This window comes from Canis lupus, chromosome 3 (genome assembly GCF_003254725.2).
Source record: "Canis lupus dingo isolate Sandy chromosome 3, ASM325472v2, whole genome shotgun sequence".
Lineage (NCBI taxonomy): Eukaryota > Metazoa > Chordata > Mammalia > Carnivora > Canidae > Canis > Canis lupus.
In genome coordinates this window covers 70,900,144-70,907,572 of record NC_064245.1, presented here as the reverse complement: position 1 = coordinate 70,907,572, position 7,429 = coordinate 70,900,144, and positions in this window count along the sequence as shown.

The window sequence follows — 7,429 nt, the reverse complement described above, 5'->3', positions numbered from 1 at the left end:
GCATGTTCTTCTCATTTAGGACCCTGAATATATCCTGCCAGCCCTTTCTGGCCTGCCAGGTCTCTGTGGAGAGGTCTGCTGTTACCCTAATACTCCTCCCCATAAAAGTCAGGGATTTCTTGTCTCTTGCTGCTTTAAGGATCTTCTCCTTATCTTTGGAATTTGCAAGCTTCACAATTAAATGTCGAGGTGTTGAACGGTTTTTATTGATTTTAGGGGGGGATCTCTCTATTTCCTGGATCTGAATGCCTGTTTCCCTTCCCAGATTAGGAAAGTTTTCAGCTAGAATTTGTTCAAATACATATTCTGGCCCTCTGTCCCTTTCGGCGCCCTCGGGAACCCCAATTAAACGTAGGTTTTTCTTCCTCAGGCTGTCGTTTATTTCCCTTAATCTATCTTCATGGTCTTTTAATTGTTTGTCTCTTTTTTCCTCAGTTTCCCTCTTTGCTATCAACTTGTCTTCTAGGTCACTCACTCGTTCTTCCACCTCGTTAACCCTCGTCGTTAGGACTTCTAGTTTGGATTGCATCTCATTCAATTGATTTTTAATTTCTGCCTGATTAGCTCTAAATTCTGCAGTCATGAAGTCTCTTGAGTCCTTTATACTTTTTTCTAGAGCCACCAGTAGCTGTATAATAGTGCTTCTGAATTGGCTTTCTGACATTGAATTGTAATCCAGATTTTGTAACTCTGTGGGAGAGAGGACTGTTTCTGATTCTTTCTTTTGAGGTGATGTTTTCCTTCTAGTCATTTTGCTCAGTGCAGAGTGGCCAAAAGCAAGTTGTATTGGGAAAAAGAGAAAAAGAGAGGAGAGAAAGAAGGAAAGAAAAGAGAAAGAGAAAAAAAAGGGAAGAAAAAGAAAAAAAAAAACGAAAAAAAAAAAAAAAAAGAAGAAAAAGAGGAAGAAAAAGAAAGGAGAAAAAAAGGGGGTGGGGGAAGGAAACAAATCAAAAAGCAAAACAAAACAAAAACAAAAACAAACAAAAAAAAGAACCACCGGGGAGTATCTTCTGATTCTGTGTACTTTAAGTCCCTTGGCTTCTCCTGGAAGTTGTCCGTCTAGCTGGTGTTCTGGGGGAGGGGCCTGTTGTGCTGATTTTCAGGTGTTAGCAGTTGGGGGAGCTGCTGTGCCCCTGCCTGGTGCAGGGCTCGGTGGGGGGTGTTTACCCCGTGAGGCCGCAGGAGGAACAGCCCCAGTGGCGGGGCAGCTCTGGAAACCTGGATTCAGCTCCGGCAGGAACTCCGTCTGCAGGGCCTGGAGGCTCCGGGGCGGGGCCGCTGATGTGCTCAGCTGGGGCAGGAGCGTCCTTGCTGTCCTGGGCCCTCCCGGCCTCTGCCTGTCCCGGGGGAGGCGGGATCCTGGGCTGTGTCCCGGCGCCCTGTGCTCCGGAGCCTGCGCTGTTGGGTTCGCGCTCCCGGGCCGCGCAGCCCCCTCCGCGGAGCCGCCGCCCAAGTCCCTCCGAGCTGCTCCTGGAACCGCGCAGCCCCCTCCGCACGGAGCCTCCTCCTCTGCCCGAGCCCCTCCGAGCTGCTCCCGGGGCCGCGCAGCCCCCTCCGCGGAGCCGCCGCCCGAGCCCCTTCAGCTGCTCCGGGTCCCGCCGGGTCCCGCCGTGCGCGCTGCAGCCCTTAGGGAGCTCGGCGCACTCTCCTGGGCGCGCAGTTGCTGTTACTGTCCCCGGGAGCCCGCGGGCATCCTCGCCCTCCTGGGTCCTGCTCCAACTCCCCGCGAGCCCCTTTCCCCCGGGAAGGTCGGTGCAGCTCCTGCTCCTCCGGGACGGGGCTCTCCTGTCCTGGGGACACTCGCCCCGGCCTCAGCCCGGCTCCTCGCGGGGCCCCTCCCCCTTGGAGGCCTTTTTTCCTTTACTTTTTTCCCCGTCTTCCTACCTTGATAGATGCGCGAACTCTTCTCACTGTAGCATTCCAGCTGGTCTCTCTTTAAATCTCAGGCCGAATTCATAGATTTTCAGGATAATTTGAAGGTTTTCTAGGTGGTTTGGTGGAGACAGGTGATTTGGAGACCCTACTCTTCCGCCATCTTGCTCCTCCCCAGAAATACTTTTTTAAAATAGAAATTTACTTTTTTGAGATGGTCAGATGTCTGGTAACCTCAGTCATGTGGAATCTGCTGGCAAATCCAGGAATTGGGAGATCCTAGAGACGTGCGGATTATGCACCATCCAGAGCCACGCAAGTGATTCTGTGAAAAGAGTGAGGAAAGGTAGTCAGGTTCCCGGGTCCACTGCTGGATCAGTGTTATCTCTAAAATGAAGCATCAGAGAATTAATTGACTTTCTACTCCTTGGCCTTTCATCTTGTTCAGCTTTAGAATCCTAGTATCCAGCCCAGTGCCTCTTGTACGAGAAGGACTGACACTCCTGTTGAATTGCATGTAATGGCAAGAAGTTACTATCAAAGGCAGGGGACTTGATGGATCTGGAAAACTATAGAACTTTAAATAGAATGGCCTAGGGCTATCTTCTTAAAGTATTAGTCAGTTTCCCCCATTTCTATAGCCATTGGGGCATCCAGGCATCATATGTAAAGAGTGCATATCTCAGCTGAGGATTTTTATTCCGCAAGGCACAGTGGTATAAAAACTCAGCCATGAAAGAATACTTCTAAGTGTGAAACTCCCACTTTGTTCCATTTTAAAAGCATTTATTGAATGCCTACTGCTTCTTGTGGCAAGTGAAGTGCAGATGACATTTAGAGCTTTCAGCCCAAAGGAGCTCTCCCGTCTATCTGGGTTCACATATCTCATGGTAAATATTGGTATACAGAGAGATAGTTGACCAAGATTCAAAGAGGGGTGAGATCAGTGCGGGTGATAGAAGTAAGGGAAAAAACTCTTTGGGGAAGTGAACACTGAATTATATCATGATGAATTTGTAGGTGTCTTGAAGATAAAATCAGCACCCAGTTTTGAATGAATTAAGCCACTGAAGTGTGACTGATGGTGATGAGAATAAGTCTTTATTTTATTATTTTTTAAGATTTTATTTATTTATTCATGAGAGACACACACAGGAGAGAGGCAGAGACACAGGAGGAGGGAGAAGCAGGCTCCATGCAGGGAGCCGGACACGGCACTCGATCCCGGGACTCCAGGATCGTGCCCTGGGCCAAAGGCAGGCATTAAACCACTGAGCCACCCAGGGATCCCCCAGGTCTGGGTTCTAATCCAGGTTCTTTTTATTAAAGTGAACAACATCAGGCAAGTTCTGTAACTTCCCTGAATTTCAACTTTTAATCTCTAAATGGGGGAAAAAAAATAGGAATCGTGGATTTGTTGTAAGAACTACATGAAGTCATGCGTGAGGTATGAGGCACACTCCCAGTGTCCCAGGTCCACCTGGGCCGAGAGGCATCTTGTCAAATCAGACTCTGAGAGAAACTTCTGAGGGGGATGAGGTCACCATTATGCCCACCCTTCTCTTCTCTGAGGTTCTCTGTCGTTCATCATTTCGGTTTCTCCCAGCTGGGAGCTGTCAGAAAAGTGCAGAAGGGTGGGCAAAGGCAGCTTTCATCTCCCAAGCTTGTCATCTTCAGCTTTTGCTGATGCTCAGTTCTGTTTTCTCAGGAAAGATTTAAAAACAAAAACACAAAAGCCTTCACAAACACATCAGAAACCACCGTACTTCTTCAAGGCAGAGTTTCAGAAGACAGGAAATTGGACCTCAGTCCGACTGACAGCCTTGTTTGTATGTTGGATTCCACGTGTTTGTTCTCAAGAAAATTGGCACCAAACCAAGGATGCTTAGGGGAGCCCCCGGATTGGCTAGCCACCTGCCCTTGAACACCAGCACATCCTCTTTAGGCTGCATGCCTGAAGGCACCACAGTGCCTTTGAGATGTGGAGGTGGGAATGGTCCCTGGGGAACGAGCATGTATGGAGGATGGCTGAAGAGATCCTTGACCTTCGACTACCCAACAGAATTCATCCATGAACATAGGTTCTCTCCTCCTCAATTCTGGCATAGGGTGGGCACTAATCAATGAAGTCATAGTTCTCCATTAGCTTCCTGAAGTTAGGGGTTGCGCTGTTTGCTCCCCCCCTCCCGTATTCCTATACCTCCCCCTCCATTGGGTTCTCTTAGAAGCAGAGCCTGAGTCAAACATTCAGATATAAGTGATTTATTAAGAACGTTCTCCCAGAAAGCCCCAATTAGGGAGTGTGGGAAGGGGCAAGAGTGGGGAGGCCTGATGTTGTGATTTGGGTGAAGCTCCTGCCTGCCTGATTTTGAGAGGTGAGTTGAAGCAGAGATTATATTTCAGAGTTTGTCCTGCCCACCGAAAAGGTATGGGCTTTTAAATTCCCTTGCTGGTTAGTCATTGGCTATGGGGTGGAGGGGTGGGCTCAAGCTCTTCCAGAAATCTATGCCAGCAAGGAAGGTCTAGTGCTCAGGGCAAGCCTGTGAAGGTTGCAGGGGTAAACCCCTAGCAGCAAAGCCTACAGGGCTGGTAAGATAGTGTTGAGGAGCTCTGGGCTGGGCACCAATGGGGCCTGCTATGCTGTGTCCCAGGAATGAGTGAGGGATTAGTGACAAGAGTAAGGCTGCATCAGTTCTCTTATAGAGTCCTCTCACCTGGACAGAAAGAAACTTGCACTGCTGTGGTCTGGGTGGGTGAGCACCGGGGACGGTCATCCTGGGATTGGGGTTTGTCACCCCAGCTGGCAGCAAAGTGTTCCCAGCCTGGCCTTACCTGAAGCCTGTGGGATTCCCATGTGTGGAGTCAGCCATGGGAGGGTAGGAGGCTGGTCTTCCTGGGTCACAGATATGATGCCCTTTTATAATTGTAAAAGCAATACATGAAAATAAAAAAGAAAATTTAGGGCACCTGGGTGGCTCAGTTGCTTAAGCATTGACTCTTGACTTCAGCTCAGGTCATGATTTTAGGGGTGTGAGATTGAGCCCTGCATTGGGCTCCATGCACAGCAGGGAGTCTGCTTGAGATTCTCTTGCCCCTTCTCCCCCCACCTACTCGTGCATGAGCTCTGTCTCTACATAATTAATAAATAAATCTTAAGAAAAGAAGATTCAACACTTCTGAATGGGATGAAATGAAAAATAGAAGTGTCCCCATTGTCACTATGCCACCTCCAGATGAAGTGTGTATCTCTGTGGCAGAAATAATGTTCTACCATTCTGCTTTTTTTTTTCTGATTATATCACCAAAATTAATATGTATATATGTATGTTATTATAATATATATATATATATATACACATACACACAATTTTTCAGGTTATATTTTTTGATATTGTATTTTGAGTTATTCTTTATAATGAAAAATAAGGGATTTAGTCTATTTGCTCTATTATCCACTTCCTTTCCCTCCTGCATTTTCTTTAGTTTTCTTGATGTTTTGGTGTCATCTATGGATTAATTAGAGGTAGACTGACTGTAAATATAAAGCAATTTGAGCTATGGGTTCTTTAATTTCTTGGGCTCCTACCAGAGCCCTGAACCTAATTTTGAATTTGCAATATTGCATTCATTTTGTTAAGATGGTCCCCAGGTTATACAAGCTCCAGCCCCTCACTAACTTCATAATGTCAAAGATGTAATAAAAGAATATAGTATCAACTCTACTAAGGAGACATGATCCCCATACTATGGTGAGGATGCTAAAAAGCTCTATGTCTTATTTTATCAATTTTCCATTGCTCTTGTAGACTCCCATTGTGGAAGTGAATTGAATAACACCTTGTGGATTTTCCCCATTGCTCACCCCACACATGCCTCTGACTTCTGTAAGCTATATCATGGTAAATCCTCTTTATCCAATATAAGGAAAGCATCTGTGCTTTGTCCATGGTTTGGTTCTAACATCTTTAAACTAACAAAATTATGCAAATTATGTTTATATGAATATAATGTTCTCTGAAGCCAAGTAGTTTGGTGAGACCCAGGGAGAAGCACCAGCTGTGAAAGTAGCTGAAGGGGAAAGGGGTTCTGGCCTTGGTTTGAGGTCCGGTTCTTACCTTCACTGGCTGCGTGCCTTCCACAAGCCACTCCACACCCTGTGTCTCAGTCTCTCCATCTGTATAATAGGGGTCCTGACTGCATCCACTTCCCTGGGTTGTAAAAGTTGTGTGTGCATGCGCGTGGTGCTTGGCAGGCTGCTCAGTGTGTAGGGATCACTCAGCACATCTCACTGTTGTTATGGTGATGGATCCTGTGATTTTGCTCATATTCTCTGTACTCTCAGTTCTAGGAGATTTCCTCCACTTACTCCTGAATTTATTAATTGGCAATGATTTTTCATTTCCAGAAAGTCTCATATTCTTCCCTTGTTTTCCGAATAGTTCATTCTCATGTTTTATGACTGTAAGGCTGCCTCAAATCTCTCTGAAGACATGAATTCAATCTTTCAAGGGTCTCTTCTCTGAGTGCACTGTTTCCTATGGGGAGAGTTCTGTGTTTATCCCAGTCTCTCTCTCCCATAGTGCTGCCTTTCCCCAAGATCTGCTTATCCCTACCTGTCCTTCTGGTTTATCAGTAAAGGACCAAGCTGATAGACAGAGGTGGCTCTGTGGGTTTCTGCTAAGTGTGTGTAACTATATTTGATCTTTCAGCATCCCCCACAGAGGGAAGGTTGACATGGGCTTTTACCTGTGCCCGGGGTCTGTTGGCCATGGTTTGATGTCAATGTGTATGTACTGGTACAGACAGAGGATCCCTCCTCCCAAATGTAAACTCTACCCTAAGCACTCATATCTGCAATTAGACTTTTCTGTTTCTTTAGAAAGTGGAATCCCAATTTCAGTTTAGAAAAAATGCAGCAACTAGTGGGGTGGGATGGAAGTAACAATGCTGTGGGTGTTGATACCCAGCTTTTTTGCAGACATATTTAAAAAAATTTAGGGGCACTTAGGTGGCTCAGTTGGTTAAGCATCTGCCTTTGGCTCAGGTCGTGATCTCAAGGTCCTGGGATGGGGCCCTGCATTGGGATTCCTGCTCAGCGGGAGTCTACTTATCCCTCTCCCTCTGCCTCTGCCTTTCTCCTCACTCTTGCTCTCTCTCTCAAACACACACTCTTGCCCTCTCTTTCTCAAATAAATAAAAAATAAATAAATAAATAAATAAATAAATAAATAAATAAATAAAATCTTTAAAAAAATTTTTTAGAAGATTTTAGGTTTATAAACGAGCTTCAGTGATAACATAGAAGGGTTCCTGTGTACCATTGATTCACCTCCCCCTGACATCAACATCTTACATACACATGCCACATTTGTCAAGGCTAAGAACTTTGCATTGCTACATTACCATCAACTAAACTACAGGCTTTTTTTTTTTTTTTTTAATTTCACCAGTTTTTCCACCAGTGTCCTTCCTCTATTCTTTGAGCCATTTGAGGTCACTTCATTTCATGAAGTTGTCATATCTCCTTTGTCTCCGGTGATCTGTGACATTTCCCCAT